The sequence below is a fragment of the Ischnura elegans genome, chromosome 9 (genome assembly GCF_921293095.1).
Source record: "Ischnura elegans chromosome 9, ioIscEleg1.1, whole genome shotgun sequence".
Classification (NCBI taxonomy): domain Eukaryota; kingdom Metazoa; phylum Arthropoda; class Insecta; order Odonata; family Coenagrionidae; genus Ischnura; species Ischnura elegans.
In genome coordinates, this window is record NC_060254.1 from 58291045 (window position 1) to 58314117 (window position 23073).

A 23073-nucleotide genomic window follows, 5' to 3' on the forward strand; every position below is an offset into this window, starting at 1 on the left:
TGCTGTTCGCTTAAGCCTCTATCACACGATTATTCATGGGCATACCCAGCGGGGGTGGGGGAAAGGGTGGGAGGATAGGAGGGGGCAGCTGCAGCCTTGATGCGAAGGTAAATGTAGATAAAAATGAAGTAAAAAAAATTCTTTAAACCCAAGAAGAGTGATATTAGTATAAAACATGCAATTAATATATAAATATATTTTCCGAGCGAACAAATTTAAAAACTGATAAAGCGCTGTTATAATTTTCTTGAAATTTTAGATTCTTTAACCTTTTCTGTGTTGCAACTTGAACGACCATGGCTTTCCCCCCTTTAGTCTTGACACTGGGTTCGCCCTTGCGATTATTGCTGGAGCTGGTAATTGTATTTAGGGTAAAATGACTGCACGCAGCGTTCGACCTCATGGCAGTACGATGAAGTTGACGTTTAGTAGGTTGCTAACTCCTCCGCTCAATAAAGTTAACTATTTTCTCATACATGTATATATTTCAGAACTAAACGTAATATATCGATGGCCAAGTTCTAACAACCTGTATATCAAAAATAGCAAATTTTCAGGAGAGCAACACTTATTTTTTTTACTTGTGCACTGAAACTAAAAACCAAAAGTTCATAAAACTGAAAAAGAAGCATTCATTTGCAAACAAAGAGATGTTTTTTGCTTGTATTTTATTTTTTTATGTTATTACACTTTGCTTAAGATACCTGTCTCAAACCGGTCGAATTTGAGATACCTGTTGTTAGAACTTACCCATCGATATCCACCTTTGAGAAGCCAAAAACACTGATTAACCTTAACACCAATTGAACGAACTTTTTAATGGATAACTCTCCGAACGTTAGCACCATTGTGAATACAACCGTTTTTTTAAATAATAATAATAATATATAATTTATTCCATTTACAATCAAATATTACATTTTAGAACATACTTAAATATTTTGGAATATATAGGTACCCCTTTTAGTAGTTTTGGGGCTACCATCATAAACTTTTTACATAGGTCTGGTGCTAGCACACATGAGAAGTAAAATTTCTTTGTATTCAGTTATTTGTTCTATTGCCGATTGCATTCATTATTACAAAACGTATTTCAAATATTTGGACAAGGATAACTATTTTTCTTATTTTTCTTATATAAACGCATAATTACATACATAGAATATACAATATACCTTTTATTGTAAACTTTTTAACCCACCTTTCTTAGTAGAAACTCTACTTCCTCACACATCATAAGCCATTTTTTAACGGCGGATTTAAATCCCCATCTTTTTTCCGAGTTTGCTACATTACTCGGCAACATGCTAAACAATTTAGGCCCTAAGTAATTGTATGACTGTCGATAAATTTCGGTCGTCGGCCTAGGTATATGGAAGTTTCTCCAAGCTCTAATGTCATAGTTTTGTGGTCGGGCCTTTTCACCACTACGGTTATAGAATATTCTAAGGACTTTTACGTGATAAGGATTGCTATCTAGATATTATTCAGGTTAATTGGTATATACTATTATCTATTGTCGTCTATGCCGTTCATATTACGTGCTGAAAGTTAAATTCATCCTTGAAGTATCTATACATCATCATCAGTGGTCAAAAATCTTGAGATTGATTTGACGCAGCTCCCCACTCAGTTCTCCTGACAGCTTATCTTTTCAAACCTACATATTACTTCTCTTTCACATCCTCCTTTATCTGTTCCATATATTGCACCCGAGGTCTTCCTTTTCTATTTCTGCCGTTTATTTTTCCTCGGCCATTGTCGTCACCAGGCCATCGTGTCTCAAGACAGGCAGAGAAATATTTTTACATCCTCCGGTATTTGCGAATGCATTCTTAAATTTCGTCTTACGATAGCTCTCTTACGATTATGAAATTGAAAAATGTCCAGTTATAAAGAAATGATCATCATCTTGATCTCTTGATTTTGCTTTCCAAAGGGGAACATTTCTTTAATATCGCATGATACTTGAGAAGAAATTGAAATACAAAATAAATTCTTGTTAGCAAACAGATACCTACACGCAAATCGTAAGCATCTCTTAAAAATATCTATCTCATAAAACAAAAATGAGTACATTCACAACAATAATGTTACCAATACCGATACATGCGTCAGATATGTGGATACTAAAGCAGATAGAGGAGAAATCATTCATAGTTTCGAAAATAAGATTTTGCGTAAGATATATGGACCCACTTGTGAACAAAGGAGGTGGAGAAGAAAATTTAGTAAGGAGAAGAGACATCTCTACAAGGGTGGTGATATTACCTATTGGTGTAGTTGGGGGCAGAAGAATAAGATGGTTTGGCCATGTGCGGAGAAAAGAAGGCGGAAGTAAGATGAAGGAGGTTGTAAAAGCAAACCCTGACGGACGAACACCGCGAGGAAGACCAAGAAAGAGATGGTGGCACCAACTAAAGGCTGATTTGGAGAAGGTCGGAGCTTCAGAACAGAAAGCAACGGACAGAAAGAGATGGGGGTAAAGTTTTTGTACGGCTATATTTCAATTAGATAATTAGATTTTCTTTTTCCTCTTATCTTTACCCCATTAAATTAATGATAAAATAATTCCTGGAATTAGGAAGGTGAAACGATGACATTTGACCGACAAAGAATGAGACCAACGAAAGAAATCTCATTTGACGAATGAAAAAGTATACCATTTGCCGCATCGAGAAAGGAAAACATCGATGGATCTGAGTTCTTGGAGACCAGAAATGGAGGTTGGTTGCGAGGGCCGTTGGTTCGATCCCCCTTGGTCCATTGTTTACCAAAGTGATATCATTATATATGGAATTAATTGTTTCGCACTATGTAATTAAGTTACACTTTTGGAATTTTACAAAAGTGCGATGAATATTTTTCACTTTGGGAAAGGATTCCTGTTACCCACTCATTTGGGGTTTCAATCACAAGTGATACATACGTGTATCTTCGCAGAAATATTAGGGCTAACAACTTTTTTTCATTTTATGTATTACCTATACTCCAGGAATTATTTTAACATTATGTCAATTAGGATACAAGTGGCCCTGTGGGTGAGTGAGGAGTGTAAATGCAGATGAATGGCAAGTTAAAAGTCCAACCTCAATTCAGGGCCGGATATACCGTAAGGCAAAATAGTTACGTGCATAGGAGTGTCGCGTCTTCAAGGGCGGCAGTTCATTCAGTTACAGCAGGACGTAATGTTTTTATTTTTGAATTTACCATCCTTTTTTGTTGTATGAATTAAGGCTAGACATTATATATGGAAAGGGTATTCATAAAGTGTTTTAGTTGCGTAAAAGATAAACTGTTTCATGCAGTTTTACTCCAAGCTGTTTTCTTTAATTGAATTGATTATGTTTTCCCTGCGTACAAATTCAAGCATAAACTTATGCTGTCAGCCATATATCTGTTTGTTCCTTTTTACCGAACCTTACCTTATGCGAGTGGCTATGCCTTATCAGTAAAATTAAGGGGGGGTTCAAGTGAGGAGGGGCGCTCAATGGAGAGGTGCCTATAGCGTAACTTTGGGTAAATCCGGCCCTGCCTCCATTTCTCTTCTTCAACAACTCTGATCCACGGATATTTTTTCCATCCTAGATTTATACCCAAAAGTGATTATAGTAATAATTCGTCTTTATTGGGCGAGATTGGGACTATTAAGCCCCATCTTCCCGCTTAAAAAAAATTGGGACCACGGGGGATCGAACCAACGGCCCTCGTAACCAACCTCCATTTCTGGTCTCCAAGAACTCAGATCCATCGATGTTTTCCTTTCTCGATATATACCCAAATGTAAAAGTAACTATAATTTGTCTTCATTGGACGAGATTGGGACTAGAAGGACCCATCTACCATCTTGAAGCTAAAAACAATATGACTCATGGGGGGATCGAACCCACGACCTTCAGGTAATTAAGCAAGGCGTTCTAACCAACTGAGCTAATGGTTGCAATGGGCCTGCATAATATTCTTGTATGATACCCTGATACTTCTTTGGGCAGGGGCAACGTGAAAAGAGCAGAAGGGATTATCGGGTTTTCCACCAGCTAATTGGATCCATGTCGCCCGACGTTTCGAAGAACGACTCTTTGCTCATCATCCTCAGGGGCAGAAGATCCCCCGAGGATGAAGAGCAAGTCGTTCTACGAAACGTCTGGCAACATGGAGCCAATTACCCGGAGGAAAACCCGAGAATCCTTTCTGCACTTGAGAACCGGGAAAATTTAAGATATTACAGCGTTCCAGGAGGTTTTGCCTTGTTCAGATTATGATTGTTCCGGCAATCGTTCTAACTATCGAGCATTCACACAACGATGGTTAAAACCTGTGCTGCCCTCTAGTGCTGACATCTAAAGTGAACGAGGAATTGACTGTTAGCAAAGCTGTTGAGGTATGCAGGGTCAAGATATTACTCTTTTCAACGTGTATTTAAAGATTAATTTTTCTTCCACCCATATTATTCCTTGTTTGGACAAATCCGTGAAAAAAAGAGAGCGAAGAGAGTTTCACAAACTTTTCGTCTTTCTTGTCTCTTCCTCTTCCGGTCTCCCAGCGCCTAACCATCGCAAAGTGACAACGTTCGGAACTACGTGAACTATTGTCAGGACATGTATTCACACTGTTAGTTCGGCCAACTATCGTTTGGACGATCGCTCGGACAATCGTAATCTGAACGAGGCATTACAGAGGTTTCCATCATCGGTATCGCCGTTAGTATCGTCGCGCATATATCGCTGTTCGCTAGTATCGCTGTAACGGGGAAGTGTGCAACGCCAGACTCCTCTCATTCCCCCCCTCCACGCACACACAGAATGGGAATGGGGGGAGGCGTGAGGGGGGTTTGGCCCGTTAGTCGCCTTCCCCTACTTTCCCCTCCTCCTCCCGCCCTTCGGCGGCGGCAGCTCTCTCGGAGCGTGAGAAGAAGCGAGGATTGGAACGCGGTGGGGTGAGGTGCTGGCAGGAGCGGTTGAAGGGGGAAGGGGGGGTTTAAAAGGACTCTGGAATGGAGGGGAGGGATGGGGGTGGTGGGAGGGGTTTATTAGAACGTCCGCTCCGCATTCTGACGGCGCTGCCGTCGTCTAAGCGGCATTCGGTGAGTCGCACGGTCCCCGAGCAAACTTCTTTGTTAGTCAGTAGTCGACGACGCTGTTGCCGCATCCAGGCTGTCGGGTGCGGTCAGGGTCCACGCCGCATTAGGATAGTGTCTCTCGGTGCTCTTTTTTTATGGGTGCACCACGCGCGGTGCTCTGGTGCCTTCCTGATTCCTCAACATCATTGTGGTGACCGTGTTGGTGACTTCTGCCGTGGAGGATTCGATCCGCGTCGGAAGAAATGGACGCACCCATTCTGAAGTGTGCAGTATGTCTGGGACGTGCCGTGGAGGTGAGATTATTGGAGATGGCCGCGCACTTGTTGCGCAACAATGGCTTCCTTATTGTTGGACACCCCTCCCCCTTAACTCGGAGTGTCCCCCTCTGCAACCGGCGTGGTCTATAACCACATCTCCCCCTTCTTCTCCGCACTATTCCAGAGGGCCTATGCTAGTTCGTATCAGAGCTTGTGAAGATACGATGTTACCCACTACCAGAGAGCATCACACAGCTTTTACAGGGATCAGTATGGGAACCAACACATAATCTGATTCTACATACAAGGCTTAGAGTGTTTGAACAATTAAGAACAGATATTTCAGAGCGGCTAAGATAGCATCATATTAGAGCATCTCTATTCTTCTAGTTTGACGCTAACGATAAAATACGAGAGATTTTTCGAAATGGATGGGTGTAGTAGCAATTGCCCCGTACAAATAGCTTTTAGATGACTGATAAGTGGGACTCATGAGGTCAAGTTACCCCAAAGTGCAGATTCTTTTCATTTTACGTGAACTGCTGACATTCAAATACCACATATACCGTCACACCCCTATTGAAGCGGCTTGCGGAGTGGTTTGTAGAAAATCTGGGAAGCTTGAAGGCAAAGAACGTATGAAGGAAGGTTGAGGAAGATGAAATTGGTAGCTAACCCGTTTCGAAAGCAAGGCCTCCTTCGTCATGCTAAGAAGGCTGAGGTCCTGATTGTTTATTTGTGGCTGTTCTCATTAGAATGCTCACAAAGTTTCATTAGAAGTCGCTAGAAACTGATACTTCCTTTGGATACGACTTCAGCTTCAGCTCGAGGCAAATTAGGGTCTAGTATGGATCGTATTACAACCTCGGTAATCTCTACCGACTCGTTACTAAGGTTTCGTTTCGCGGTTACCGTCGTTACAATGTTAACAAAGATAAAGTATGGGTCCTAAGTAACTGGAGACTTTCCCCACATAACAAGCTAGTTTCAGAACCAGAGTCAACCAATACGAAGGTAGCTACTATATTTGGCTTAAACCGTGTTTTAAACATGCCACAACGTTGTTTGCGTTTAGATTGTATCCACAATTTGCAGACCTGAGAATCATTGAGTTTATTATTATTCTGAAAACGCGGCAGCACAAATTAGATTTGCTGCTGTGCTCTGATTGGCAGCAAGGATTGTTACCTACGAGCCAATGATGGAAAATACGAAGGTTTCACTTGTCCTTAAAGTGACAGAAATAAGCTAGGATGTCCACGTAAATGGTGCTTTTCCCATGGACTTCATCGTGATAAACGATCATGTGGTTTCGGCCCATTGGAAGTCTCTATAATCTTGTGACTTACGTCACTAAATGTGAACATTCAAACGAGAATATCAACGAAAAGAAACCTCAGTTACGTTGCTAGGGGAGATAGCTGGGGGATAGTATTTGAATTTGCGAGAAATTTCCAAATTCCAAGTATTTATTTGCAGTAGGTGTTATGTGGTTTACAAAGATCTTCATGAAAACGTCCAGATTTATTTTAGCTTAGGTAATTGTTTTTTAAAATTTAAAATTGTATTAGTTTCGCATCAATATCATTGCTGCGTGAACGCCCAACCATTGGTTCTTCGCATAGTGACGTCATCTTGCACACAAACGACAAGTGGAGATACTGCACTTACGTTGAAATGATCTTCACGGCAGCACCAATGCGATATGGAAATGGCTTCGTCTTATAACCCTTCGACAGGCAATCATCCACTTTCTTCTCAATGTAGATTTGATTGGCACGCTTTCGAAATCTTTTCCGAGTAAGAAATACTCGTACTATAACTGCGCGGAAGAAAATAGTACTCTTTCCTTGTATTCTGGCGTGGAATTTCCTTAAATGAAGTACTTTCCTCCAACATAAATAAATTTTTTCATATCGATGGCTAAATTCTAACATGTATCTCAAAATTTGGCTAATGGTGTTAATAAAAAATTAACTTCAAGCAAAAAACAACTCTTTGTTTGCATATGTATGCTTCTTCTTCAGTTTGATGTATTTTTGGTTTTTAATTTCAATTAAAATTATATACAATTTAAAAAATAAATCTTCATTTTTGCTCCCCTGAAAAGCTGCTATTTTTGATATATGTGTTGTTAGAACATAGCCTTTGATATATTCATTTACTCCCAGATGGTTTAAGCGAATAGTCTAAATGAGGAGTTATTTGAGAATTCCAGAAATAAGTTAGAATCTCCTGTTGCCATGCTTCAAAAATGAACAAACAAATGCCAAAGAGCACAACACCGTGTTGTGTGCAAGCTGACGTCACGTATCGAAAAAATGGAATTTGCAGCACATTTGCATTTCGTAGATTTAAATGGTTAATAATAAATTGATGATAGGTTTGGGATTCGGAAGTATTGGCTGGTACCAATATTTTAGGCAGATTCCCAAAAGTGAGTTAGTATACATCTTTTGACGCCCATTATTGCTTGTCTCCAACTAGCACTCGCAATGTGGACATGCATTGTTGAAGGCTAACCTTGTCTCCGACTCAGGGTTTGGAACTCGGATTGTCGTCGATGTTCAGGAAATCGTGTCGATCTCAATCGTCTGGGATTAACTGGGGTTAGTCCTGATGAAGGTGAACGACTAGTACTCCGAAGCGTCGGAGATATGGAAGTTACCACCGCGTGATTGACGTGAATGGCGTTCAACAGTGCAATACGCCTGAGGACCATGGGATTACCCAGAATCAAAACTATTGGGGGGCACAACTAGCCGTGGTCGTTCAGTTGCAACTTTTTTGCACAGAAAAGGCTAACGAAACCAAAATTTTAGGGAAATAGGGTAGTTTCCTTCATCAAAGAAAACGAAAGGCATTGATTGCGATTCGTTACCCACCATTAGTGTATTCATAATACACAAATTATTTGGTTTTTGAATAGACGAATGGCAAGGGTCAAATTTTATCCTCATTTGAAAAAGGCCAGATTGGCGCCCATGCGATTCCACTCCGCATGACGTCACAGGGACCTAGTTTCTACACGAGAGGATAGGAGTTATACATCGTCTGAGGTTACCAATGCATGCATGAGGCACAGAGCTCAGGGAAACATGTCTTAATAATCACCTATTAAAACTGGCTAAGTTCGGAAAGTTTTCTTCGTTTGATAAGGTATTAATAAACCTTTTTTAAGCCAAGCGCTACCATTCAGCAAGGTACTCAGCTATCCGCTAGCATCCTGCGACGTATCAGCGCTAAGCCTCGCCTCAAGGTCACCTCACCGGGCGGGAGGGGGAACCAGAAATACGACGTACGGAGATATTTCCCGGCATTCATACTTAAGCGTCGCGTTTTCGCGCGCTTGAAAGTTTTCACTTTTCATTTAATCGCGAAAAATAGATGTTGTCATTTAAAAATCTAAAAGCGTGAAATACGTACTCCAGGAGTAATAATCTTTCGATTAAAGCAATAAAAAAATAACAGGAAACCACCCTATTATGATAGCAATTTATTAGTTTTTATAATTATTTGCTTGAAAATATAATGATTTTGATTTTAGTTCCATGTCTTATGCTAATATCATTTTTCTTCAAAAGGAAAAATTGTTCATAACTTTTGTTTTGAACTAAATTTATTTTCGCTTGTAGGGGGGGGGGTCGTTACTCCACCCCTGCTCTCCGCTGGGTACGCCCATGCTGAGGACATGATGCTTCATGTACCGCAATGGCATTCACGCGAGGTATTGTGTTCGAATATTATCGCAGCGCGTAATGTCTTTTTTAATAGGAGCATTTTGAGCGTCTAGCCTCTCTTAGCCCACTCTCACCGTAAATCCAAGCCCCGAGAAGGATATTTTTCCCAGTCTTTATTCGAACCATCTACCTACGGTTAGCGTTGGAGATCAGGATACGTTCACACAAAATTAATTATTTCTGGATTGGTTATGCGTAACTTTTCCGAACGGTTAATTATAATATTTTGGTTTTCAGTACTTCAATTTTATTGATCACCCAGTTTTCAGAATTACCCAACAATGAATGATATTATAGTTACTCGGGTTGCCCCGAGTTAAAAAATTGAATTTTTTTTACTGGGCTAATACTGTTCGCTTAAACTACAATCACACGATCATTTTTTTCTCATCCCTTCCGAGGGACAACTCCAGCGATCGCTCCAATGATGGCGAAAAAATGACCGTTTCACGCGATCATTTTCAGCGATGGCTCCAGGGATCGAAATCCCATCCCTTTTTCCATCACTCGGGAGTTCCCTATTTCCATCGCTGGCACCGTCCCTCAGCCAATCAGAACGTACGGCCGCTAACAGCGATTGTCACGCCACGCTTGGCTTTTAACTGAACGACTGATGTAAATACGGAAAGCGACGGAATAAGCGATGGGAAGAGGGACGGTAGGAATGACCGTTTGTTAAAGAAAATGATGGATCGAGCGATCACTCTTATGATCCCTAAAAACCTACCGTTTGAGCTATCATTCTGAGGGACGGAAAAAATGATCTTGTGACTCAGGCTTCAGGGTTAGCCACGACAACTATGCTTAGAAAATTCTTTTCGAGTATTTATTTCACCAACATCTCTAGCCTTGGTATTGGAGGAGGCATACGTTACATCAAATACACATGGGAATGTGGTGGCCTCGTGCGTAGATCTATTGGCTGTTGATCGAGAGATCCCGGGTGTAGCCTACGGACCAGTGGCGTAACTAGGAACATGTTTTTTTTATAGATATTTATTCATGCCCTGGGTAAACCCTTGGAGCGAAAACAATAATTGGCTCATCAAAGCACAAAGTTCATGAAAATATCAAGTAATAACTATAAAGTTGTTTGATACACATATAACAAAGAAATTACACGTAAACAAGGATTGAAATTTGACAACACACGGAATGTGTAGGCTGTATTTTTCGGAGGAATTTATTTTCGCTCTCCATTGAGGCTAGGACCCCCTAGGCAGACGGGAAAATTTTTGAAAAATGACACGCCTAGAAATACATTTTACATGATTTTGGCACAAAATTTAACTTTAAACAGATGCAGTTATTTTATGTCAAAAACAGACAATGGTGTTAAATAATTTTTTTATTTCTCAGAAACTTTAGGGGGGTGTTGGATCTATCCCCCTTAGTTACGCCACTGCTACGGACAAACACTGACGGATCATTAGCGAGATCATATAGTTACAATCGGATAGCAAAAAGGTTCAGTTCAATAAGTCAAAAGGATATCACCGCGATTTCATTTATTTAATTTCAGGGAAATATACAATGTTACCATTTTTATCACATCGAAATATTCCTATAGTGTCACCAGGAGTTTAATCTGTAAGATATTCCTTGAAAACTCATAAATGCCGATTCATAAAACGTTTTTTCATGTTTGCTGCCCTGTATCTAGGCAACGACAATTTTTCATGAGAGTTGAAATCCATTTCGTTAATTGCCACCCACAAATGAATATTTTTGTAAAGTTTATGCTTCGTACCTCGAAAAACGTCATTTCATAATTTGGTTCACTTTTTTCAATTTCAGCCTACCGTGAGTCACGTGCTTCTCGAGCTATACCCTGAGGAAAATCGGAATTTAATATCGATAAAAACTATGGCGTCACAGACTCATGCCGAGCGGGTCACCGCTTCTCAGCTACTCCTTGGTCTATTTCATGGGCCTTCCGTTGCTAATTTTTATTCATATTCTTGTGGGAGATTCCTTACCTTAATTCCTTCCCTTAGTTTTTTTCTGAGCGAATTAATGAGCCGAAATACTGATGAAGGCCTGATTTCATGCAGGTGCTGTTCGCTTATTATTAAAGTATTGATTCGTAATAAAAAAGTAATCATTGCGATTCAATCAAAGTGCGTTTCCATTTAGTATTTGCAAAAAAATCTTACAGTATCCCTTCTCTTCAATTCACTGGACTTCCATCTCCAATTCACAAAGAGGCCTGCTCCCTTTCATTCTATCTAAATATTACACATTCCCTTTCTTCCTCTCCCTCGTATACCCAACATTTTTTCCTTTAAAACTATTTTTGCCATCCCTTCCCCGCTAAGTACAGACTCCAACGTTCAGTCTCCCCACTAACTCATCTAGAAGCTTCCTTTCCTCCCCCACCAAGTCCAGCACTTCGTCGTTTCTTCTCCTCTCCTTCTCTTCACTTTCTCCATTCTTCTCCAGACACAAATCTTGAATGCCTCCTATTTTCTCTCGTCTCTCTTAATAATTGTCCATGTTGCCGCCCCGTAAAGCGCTGAACTCCACTTCAGACCCTCGGGTAGCCTTTTCTTTAAACGCTTTTATAACGATCATCTCATGCGGTCTTTCCTGTTCTTTAACGCCTCCTTTCATAACGTAATTCTCTTACTGTTATACTTACTGCCGTAGCCGTTTTCCCCTGATGTGCTGCCCAAACAGTGAAATTACTTTACCTGCTCAGTGCTCACCTACTACGAGGAGTCGGCAATAGTCTCTCTCATTTGTTAATCAACGCCTGATCATCCGCGAACCTCCGAATCTCATCTCGAAGCCTCTTCTCCTCACCCACCATGTCCAGCACTTCGTCGTTCCTCTTCACCTTCTCATTGGTCGCTTAATCAGTTATTACGTTATTTCATGACTAGATAATACGAATAAATTCAAATGCTCCTCTCCTGTAAAAGGCGAAGAATATAATTGAAAACAAAAGTGGTTATGAATAGAAGAGTCGGATACCAACATGAAACTAGGAAACCAAAACTTGAGTAGGAATAGGTAGGGGTTAAAAAAGTTCCGATGCATGGGTAGCAGAGTGATCAGCTATGGATCATGGTAGAAGGAAATAGTAGAATTGCTCAATAGTAAGGGCGTTCCTCAAAAAGAGCAGTCTTCTTACAGCTGAAAATACAAGCGTTGGAGCTAGGAAACAATTCATTAGAACTCTCATTTGGATCATGCTTCTGTATGGAAGTGAGAATGGACGATGGAAGCAGAGGAAAAATCAAGGTAGGAACCTTTCGATCAGTGGCGTAGTCAGGGAGAGGGGGGGTTAGGGGGGTCCGGACCCTCCCTCCCCTCCTGAAATATAAAACACAATTATTTACCTCCGTAAAAAATATCAAAAAACATGAATTTACAAAACGTTTCTTTAACAAATTAAGTTTTTTCGATTATGAAAAGCGTTAAAATTAGTTTAAAACCCTCTACTTAGTACCTTATTTTTCAAAAAATTACCCCCCTGGTTTTGGACCTCCACCGAACAAAATTCCAGGCAACGCCACTGCTTTCGGTGCGTGGTAATGTAAACGAATGATATAGACCAAACTAATAGATCGTGTAGATAGTTAACTAATTGACAATGCTGAAGTTGTTAGAAAAGTAGGAGAGAAGTATTTTGACAAACTTTGGTAGGGGACGGGAAAATTTAATCGGAATCAATATGATAATACAATAGAATAATGAAAATTATCGTTGAAGGACAGGTGCAAGAGCGGAAAGGCAAGGGTGAACCGTGGATGAGATGCGTAGAGCTTGTGCTGAAGAATGTAAAGTAGAAGACCACACGTTTATAGGATGGTTTCCTATTATTTTTTTTTACTAATTCGAAAGATTATTACTCCTGGAGTACGCATTTCACGCTTTTAGATTTTTAAATGACGATATCTATTTTCCGCGATTGAATGAAAAGCAAAAATTTAAAACGCGCGAAAACCAGACCTATAAGTATGAATGCTGGGAAAAGCCCGTGTGACGTCATTCTGGTTCCCGCTGCCGCCATATGAGGCCACCTTGGGGCGAGGCTCTGAGCGCCGATACAATGCAGGCTGCTTCCAGGCAGCAGTACCCTGCTATCAGGTGGCGCTTGGCTTAAATAAGGACTATTAATACCCTATCAAACGAAGGAAACTTTCCGACCATAGGCAATTTTAATAGTTGATTATTAAGAAATATTTCCCTGAGCTCTGTGCCACATGCATGCATTGGTAATCTCAGACGATGTAAAACTCCTGACTACTCGTATAGCATCTAGGTCCCTGTGACGTCACGTGGAGTGGCATCGCATGGCCGCCAATCTGGCCCTTTGAAATGAGGTTAAAATTGACCATTAACATTCGTCTAAACTGGGATTTCTAAAACAAAATAATTTTTATATTATGAATACACTAATGGAGGTTAACGAATCGCAATCAATGCCTTTCGTTTTCTTTGATGAACGAGACTACCCTATTGCAGCGCCGCAGGCGCGATGAAGCTGTCCCGGTGAACCATGTTCACCCTAACCAGCCAGTTGACAATTGAATTTATATTGTGCGCGAGTGTTTGTGTAATGTGGGTAGCGTTATGTTTTTGTGAGCAGAAACTTAAAGCTAATAATTTAGTTGAACTTTGCAAAAGCAATTTTTTATCAACATATATATTTACCTTTTTATCTACTTTTTTTTATCATAATTTTTTTTGTTTTGTTGTTATTTTTTCCTATTAGCCTTTTTTTCTTTTCTTTTTCAAATGCGGATATTTTGGTGAAATTAAACAACAAACACCTTATGATTGTGCTTGCTTATTCTACAAGAAGGAGAGAGTCTTAGGCGAGTAACTTTTTAAGGCAGCTTGTGTGTAGTTGGAATTGCAGGGTATAGCCTGGACTTAACGAGGTGTATTTTTACTCAACTTGAAGGAGCAGTATGTGTTCGACCAGGAAAGTTTTTCTTTCCGCGGTGTTGTGAAGAGAGGAAAGGTGAGAGCTATTATCTGTGAACCACGTTAAGAGATCACTGATTTCAGATTTGGGATTTGCAGATGAATTGATTGATGTGAGCATTTAAATACTAGTCGATCGGAGAATTAATTTGAAGACTCCGTCAAACATATCCTAGGGCTGATGACCATCGATGATGATTATGATGAGCATGGAAAAGTTGTTAATTGTATGGCTTATATCTTGCCGAACATAAATCAGCTAAATTGCTAAAATACCGTTTATTTACCCGTGAAATTCGGATCGCTCTCCGGATATGACGAATCTGCAGATAGGAATCTCTGCGGAATTCGGATTTGCATCTCAATACACGCATCGCTGCGCCACGGACGTTTTTGAAGACCGATTAAAATGGCGACGATAATGAAGCCTTGTGTAACAAGGCACTGGAATTAAAATCGAAGAAGAGATTGGTGAAATGCTATATGTGGATTGTGTTTATGTATGGATGTGAGACTTGGACGATGGAGAAGAGAGACTGGGACAGGATTGGGGAATTTGAAATGTGGGTTTGGAAGAAGATGGAGGGAATACGGTGGACGGATCGAGTTAGGAATGAGCAAGTGTTAAATAGGATAGACGAGAAAAGAGCGTCGATGGACAAAATAAATGAAAGGAAGGGTAACAGACTGGTACATTTGATGAGTGGGAATGGAATTTTGAAGGTAGCCTTTGGAGGGAACGGTGGAAGGGATCGGAAGACGGGGTAGGAGAAGGCTGAAGTTTATCGTCAACGTAAAAATTGGAAGATATGGAGACTTCAAGGAGATGGTCGGAGACAGGAGGAATGGTGACAACTAGGGATGGACGGATCCAGGATTTTCATCGGATACGGATTCGGATCGGATCCTTGATTTTCGGAGCCGGATCTTTCGGATCGGATATTTTCGGATCCAAATGCATTTTCAAATTCCTGTCGCTGAGATTCCCCCGATGATTGTTCAATCTCTTGGGAAGAATCACACCATGTGCCAGTCGTGTTTTGCCTTTTTTATTTTCCACGGCTGAAATTCTCCTACGTAACCTCTGCGAGAGCTTTCAAACAAAACGATTCATGAGTAGGACAAGAATCGCATGCGACGTCGCATTCGAAGATAGAATCGGAACTCTTTCCGCACTGGGGCGTTGCGTTCACTGAAGCTATTATTCAAAATTTCGGATCCAGATCCGATGTCTTCCGCGACTTTGGATCCGATGTATCCGATGAAGGGCAATATCCGCGGATATTCGGATCCGAGGATTCGGATCCAACCATCCCTAGTGACAACATTGGCGCGGGGGACCTGCCGACGGGCAGAATACTACAAGATGACGCCTCATATATGTAGTGTCCCTGTGTTACCTTCTGTCTTCGAAGGCGGACATCCGAGGTGGCATCAGTCTTATTCCGTGGTGGCGGCATCGGTCTCATCGGTTCCCCCACATGATCCCGCAATGGTCTTCCCGCTTTCCTCCCCCTCTGCCCCTCAATATAATCCCCACCACTCCAGTCAGGATACAGGATGCGTAACGCCTCCCCCCAACCAATCGGAGGCACACTGAATTCCCCGCATCCGGCCATGCCGTATTAGTGCCTCACTTCTATGCGGCATTAGTGATGGGTCGGTCATGAACGATCGAATCATGTGACCAGGGTCATCTCCGAGATTGATCGGTGAACGGGATCATTCAGATGACCGAGAGGGTCATTTCCTCCCGTCGGTCGTTCGTGACCGTGGACGTTCTCCATCAGTCGCGATCGTCGGTCATTCATCATTGTTCTAGACGCAGGTCATTCGTGATCGTGGTCGTTCTCCGTCAATCGCCAGCCATTAGGTCATTCGTGATTGTTCATTGCATAGGTCATTCCCAAACACAGTCCAATCGCTATCATTCTTCGAAGATGTCGCGGTTGATGATCGTCACTCGCGACCTGAATTGACCGTTTTTGACTGCTCTTTCACTCGTGGTGATGAATGGCATGGTATTGCAATCACTTTTAGGGGCAATGTTCGTAATAATTGTAAAGTTTTCGATAATCGACATTTTAGGGTACCTATGGCCTTCGTATCTCAGGTGATGGGTATGCCGAAAATCTTGAGAGAGCCCAGTTTTCTCTCATGCCTTTCAATCAGTTCCATTATTTATATTGACTTTCCATAATAAAATATTGATCACTAACACTATGCCCCACGAATGATTGGAAATTATCGTTGATTCTGTATCTTGAAAAACAATAAAAGGAGTGTAATAAACAACATTTAAGGCACATTCTGTATTTGTAAATGTTTTGGAAGTAATTAAGATAAAAATTAACTAGTTTCTGGTTTTAATAAATGAAAAAACTGTATAGATTAATAATAATCACAACTCACCTCTCGTTTAACAAGCTACATAGATATTGTCCTTAAGAAGAAAGCGATAAGCGGGTCATGAGTGACCACAGGGTAGTGACTGCCCCCTCGGTCGTGATTGTCTACGCGGTCGTGATTGCCTACTCGGTCGTGATTGCCGTCCACTTTCCACAATCATGACCCATTCAATCATGACCTCCCGTTCATGACAGAGTCACTCAAATGAATGGTCACCGTGATTGGGATCACGAGAATGACCGACTAAGTCCATCACTATGCGGCATAGATGAATGCCCTGCCCTGAGCTATAGTAGTACTCATCTGCGTAGGTTAAAGTACATTCTTGTGTGGGCGTTTTCCTGCAGTGGGTTTTTTCGCTGAAGGATATTACACCCTTATCCTTATGTTTTTTCCCACAAACTTAAATCTTTTTTACACAAAAATTTCACGTATAGTTGTTTATATTTTTTGACATTTGACAAACAGTGTATATTGTATATTCTTGGTACTGTAAACGTTTGTCTAATATTTTATGATATACTTGCATTGACGTTATCGAGGGGTTAGGTGGAAGAGGGGACTTTCCAGTCTCAACCTCGCCCGAATAAAGGCATTTTATTATTATTATTATTATTATTTAAAATATTGTACTACCCTGCAAACCGCCTAAATATTATCGACGGATTCGGGCGCGATAGAGTGGAATGTGTCCACAATAGATACACTTTATCACTTTCCTACTTTTGTATTTAAAAGATGCTACATTGGTTTCAGCTCACAGAGCCATCTTAAAGTGTAAGACCAAGGTTTAAAAAAATAAAAAAGTGGTAAAGTACTAAAGTGCTTCTATAATAATGGTAATATTCATTGAAACATTACATTTACTTATCAAGTAGCCTGTATCTTTTTATAAATAGGTGTCAAGTCACATTTAGTAAAAAAAAGCATTCATGCAACAATCATTTACAGTTTAATAATGCTAACTAATTCAATTAAAGCATACATACAAGTGGCGTAGCGAAGGGGTCTTCGGGGGGTCCGAACTCCCCTGAAATATAAAAGCACACTTACTTTGCATCACAAAAGAATACAAAATATCGAAAAATAATGAATTTACTAAAGATGTCGCTGAAAAATGAAGTTTGTTCGATTATGAAAAGTGTTAAAATTAGAAAAATTAAATTAGAAAAAAATTAAAAAAACCCTCTACTTAGTACCCTGTTTTTTAAATCCCCCCCTGGTTTTGAACCCCCCTTACGAACAAAATTCCTGACTACGCCGCTGATACATTAAACAATTTTAATTTTAAAAATAAGCGTCTTCATAAAAATCATTTTTAGTATCCTACCACTTATGAATTAATATTTTCTTTCCTTGTCGAGATAGCTATTGTGTTGATTGCTTCTACTCTCTAACACTTCAACATCCCTTCCCCGTTCGGTACTCATCGCTCCAACCATACCTTCTGCCTCCTCCGTAACTCATCTAAATAGAACTCCATAATCAGGCACTGAATCCTATAGCTGGAAATACCAAGGTTGTTCAAGCAGTTCGCATTCGAAGAAGAATTCCATGCGCTAGCTTCCGTTTTTGAATGTAACTGACTGCTAACCATCTCTCGTCCATGAACGTACCACACTGACTTCGGTCACGAACGACGGGACCTGATATCGGTCGAGATACCCGTTCATCCCATCATCCCGTTCATTAAACGTTCACACCAAAGATTTCAATCGCTCACTTCGGTCGCTAACGACCGACTCATCAATACGCATCCAATTGGCCATCGTGTGTAACAGGTGCGGCCGAAAAAGTACGAGTAACGCATCTTTTTCACTGTTTCATCTCATAACCAATGCGTTGGAATATAATGATATAGTGCAGCGAAGACAAAGAGAAATAATGCTCTTTCACTAAATTGTTTGTATTGCCGATTGTTATAGAGATTGAAAAATAAAGGGAGACATATTTAGCCATTTTTAATCCGTTGTAACGTCAGTCGTTTGTTTTGCTCCGAATCCTTTTTATTTTCTTAGAGATACCTTCTTTATTCTTTTTTCCTCACTACTTCGAGCAACTTTTCGCTTTTTTCTCTTCAACAATCCCTCCTCCCCTCCCATCAATAACTCCCTAACAACATCAACAACTAAATATCGTAAGTTTCACCGTCTTCTACGTCTCGAGTTAAATTTCCCCGGAATTCTAGAATCGAACTATGGACTTCTCGCTTTCCAGACCTCCACGTAGAGCACTACGTTATCTTTGGCGAGGTTGAAGATGCTAGTTGGTTGCCGTGGTTTAATCCCGACTGAGGGGAATTTTTCGCAGGGGGGGGGTGAATTACGAATTTAACCCTAATACGGGCGACACATTTTTCTGACGTAATCGGGCAAGGTGAGTCCAATGGACTCTTTTAACTTATGCCTTTTAATGTAAACTATTAAACAGTGAAAAATATTACTTTTCACATCAATTGGTACATATTGTGCACTATAGAATCAATTAACATAAAATTGATTATTTTCTGTTTAACAAAGTTTTACATTACTTATTAATTTCATACATAGTCAAACAGCGAGAACAGTGGACTCTTTTGACTGGTTCTTTCTGTTTTCACTGCATAAAACACCAAATATTTATCGTTACATGTACATAGTGATAATTTTACATGATTTTGACAATTCAAACCAAATATTTGTAAAATGCACATTACTTTTTACATTTCGTGCAAACAGACTAACCTTGCCCGAATTTGTAGGAATTCAGGGAAAAAAAATATTTTTTAAGTTACTTTAATTCCGAAAGAAGTTTGAATTTATCTAATTTATAGGAAATATACAATTAGAAAGAGTAAAAAATTTACAACATGCTGACATTTCAATAACATAATAAAATTCTCAAAAATGTGATGCGATGAGTCCTAGAGACTCACCTTGCCCGTATTAGGGTTAAACGCTCTTCACGCGGTAAGATAAAAAGTGTGTCTCAGTGTCCACCGATTTTAGTTTAATGTCTTTAGTGAAAAAGTTCTATTATTATTAAAGTATTTTTCCATTTTTCAATCCGTCGCCTACTTATCGTGCTATTCATGGCGAAAAATCAACGGCGAGATACGTTGAAGATGTCATAAATTCATGCCGAGCAGTTCACCGCTTCTGAGCTACTCAATTTTGCCTGGCTCTCTCGTGGTTGATTGTTTACACACTTGTGACCGATTAATTCCTTCAGCGAAAACTTTTGACTATTACTTTTCGTCTGAAGACTTTCACAGCTTCTTTTATCTATGTTGCTGGTGGTTTTCGGGTATTGCTGTGTAGAAAACATTTTAACTCGACGTTTCACTCCTCCTACTGGGAGCGTTATCAAGAGAATGGAAGGAATTTATACTCGTCCCGAGCTTATATATGCTTTTCGCTACCCATTGTTGTGCCGGATTTGAATTTTAGCCGATAGCCGTGGGCCATTATAATGTGCTAGGAACCCTCTCCATATACGGCTGAGGTTATACCCATCCTCCCTATTAAAGTTATTAGGTCTTTTCGCAATCTCGATGGATTCACGTATAAGACGCGGATGGTATTCTTCCGTCTTCGCTAACACCCGTGTAGCGTCAAACATTATTCTATGCCCAGGGCTGGAGGCAAAATGTTCAGCAACAGCTGATGCGTCCCACTGATGTAATTTTAACGCCCTTTCGTGCTCCTTAAGCCTTTTGACTATTACATTAACCAGGACTCAAAAGACGTCACCAACTCACGAAAAGTGGGCGGTACTTTCGAAATTTTTATTTCGTAACTTACGAATGAGGAGGATTTTTTTTCTCGTCGTATCTTATCTTTTTTTCTATCTATCATATTCTTGTGAACGATTTGCTATTTCGGGTCGGATACCATTTAGAAATTGCTAGAAAAATCTAAAGTTACTTTTCTAGACGACCGCATTGTTCGAAAGATGTTCTGTTAATTTTTTGGTTCTGGGACAAAAGGGCAAATTTCTGTATTCATATTTTACAAATCACTTATTTTTATTTTGTTTAAAATTTTCTGATAATGTTAGCATCTATGTTTATACTTGTATATTTATATACAACAGCGAAACACGTCCTACTTTACAGTAATGTAGCGGAAACAATTTTAATGTCTGATTAAGCATTTGAAATTCCCTCCATACCGTGACGCAAACCATATGTGATGTTATACATTTTCAGTTTGAGAATTTTACTTCCCATAGTTTTTGTATTGATCTTACAACCTTGAGTCCTTTTAGCTCCGCGTATTTCATGGGACAAAGAAAAACATGGAAGTAGCCAAGACTTTGACTTCGGGCTCTGTAATGTCTTGCTAGTTTATTTTTCATTTTTTAAATTCAAAATATGGTTAGAAATAAAATTTGTTGTATAGCTCCTCCTTAGCGACAGGCACTCTATTGTTATAAATGTATGAATATGTAAGGATGATATAATATAATTTTACGTAATATATTATGATATGGCGTGATATCTCGCGGCTCAAGCGAGGCTTGGACGTTGACAGCAGCAGGGAAGTCAAGAGTGGAAGCATTCGAAATGTGGTGCTATCGAAGAATGATGAAGATAAAATGGATTGACCGTGTGAGTAACGATGAAGTGCTAAGAAGAGTGGGAGGAAAGAGAAGTCTTCTCAAAACCTTTAGCAGAAGACGGGATAGCTTAGTTGGGTACATTTTGAGGCATGATGGCCTGATGAAGACAGTCGTCGAAGGACAGGTGGAAGGGAAGAAGGGCAAGGGACAGCCCCGAATGAGTTACATAGGACAGGTTATTCATCATCATCATCATCATCATCATCATCATCATCATCACTGGTCAGCAATCCTAGGATTGGTTTGACGCAGCTCTCCACTCAGTTCTCTTATCAGCTAATCTTTTCACACCTACGTATTTCTTCTCTTTCACATCTCTCTTTACTTGTTCCATATATTTTGTTCAGGGTCTTCCTTTTCCATTCTTGCCTTCCACTTGTCCTTCGACGATTGTCTTCATCAGGCCATCATGTCTCAAGATGTGGCCTATAAGGTTGTTCCATCTTCTTGTTAAGGTTTTCATGAGGCTTCTCCTCTCTCCTACCCTTCTTAGCACTTCCTCGTTACTAACTCGGTCGATCCATTTGATTTTCATCATTCTTCTGTAGCACCACATTTCAAAGGCCTCTATCCTTGCTTTCTCCGCTGCGGTCATTGTCCATGCCTCACTACCGTATAGGAGCATACTCCAGATGTAGGTTCTTATAAATTGTTTCTTTAGACAGGTTATTAAGGATGTGAAAGAGAAGAAATGCGTAGCTATGAAAAGTTTAGCGGATAGGAGAGAGGAATGGAGAGCTGCGTCAAACCAATCTTAGGATTGTTGATTAATGATGATGATGGAGTAATATAATGTAATTTAAATGATATGATATTGTATGATACAATATGATATATTATAAAGCGCAGTATGGCTACATACTGCGGCTATGCTTCCACGTACAGTTTCTTATTTTCCTCATTTCCTCGGACCACCCCTTGCATGCGTCCCTGACTCCCTTGTGTGAAGGATCCCTATTTTAGGTAGATGAATGCTAATTCCCGAGTCCGCCCGCATATACGAAGTTCCATTCCTCTTAACCTTGTCTGCGGGCTTCCGTTTAGAAAACTTCTTCCCTTATTGACTCGAAAGGGACGAACGACAGCTAGCCCCAGAGTGGCAATGAATAGGCGCGTGCCAAGATGGCCACCGCCCGCATCATACCCGCATGGCTGACTCTCTCCCCCAGCCATTTGCACGGATATAGAAATATTGGCTATTCTGTGTATCTCCAGCGCCAGTCGAAGTTCTGCGAGTGACTGCGGCCAAAAATTCCGTCTCTTATAATACGATGGCACCTCAGTTGTACGAGGTTCCAGATCAGAAGGGAAAACGTCGTATTAGTGAGAAAATCGTGCAATCGTTATCTTGCTTTACCAAGCCTTCTTAACATGAATTCAAGATAAACTCATATGACAGACGATATTGTTCCATTTTAAGATGCCAAGGATTTAGAAATTAAACTGCAGAATAGGAGTTCATTGAAAAACATTTACTGAATTTAACAATACCACCTATTTTGCAGTTTTGAACGATCCTGTTGACATTTTTTTGTAAGAACACAAATATAACAAAAATGAGCATATTTTGCGATTTTTTTTTGCATACCTAAATGCAGTTAATAATTACGCCGGCCTCGGTGGCGGCGGGGTAACCTCCTCGCCTGCCAAACAAGAGGTCGCGGGTCCCAGTCCCGCCTGGGTAGGTTTCTCCTGTCCAGGGCATGGTTTTTCGTGTACGTTCACTTGTTAAATTTGTAGACAACCCCGATGTTAAATGGCCAATACGAGCTGTATTCGGTGGTTTAAGGATAAAATAAATATATAAAAAAGTAAATCTAATAATGCGCTTTTTGTAATTTCATCCTAAATATAAACCGTGATGTGGCGACATAAAATGGTGCCGTCATCTTTTATGTCGTTGCCAAGGAGGCCTTGCTGATTTGTTTATGTTTAAGTATCTAAGTCACAGTTACAGATTGTTGGGGACATTACATGAAAATCTCTAGTAAATTGATTTGATTAACATGTAGATCTTCTCACTACCAATCTCCAAAATGATTATATA

General features: G+C 40.2%; 1 long non-coding RNA gene across 1 annotated transcript in view; it reads left to right on the top strand.

The window, feature by feature from the left end:
- The first annotated feature begins 5077 nt into the window (after nt 1-5077).
- LOC124166036 overlaps nt 5078-23073 on the top strand; it is a 94976-nt gene continuing 76980 nt past the window's right edge. The window contains exon 1 of the long non-coding RNA XR_006866385.1: nt 5078-5373. This is a non-coding gene — a long non-coding RNA (uncharacterized LOC124166036). The remainder of the gene's footprint in view (nt 5374-23073) is intronic.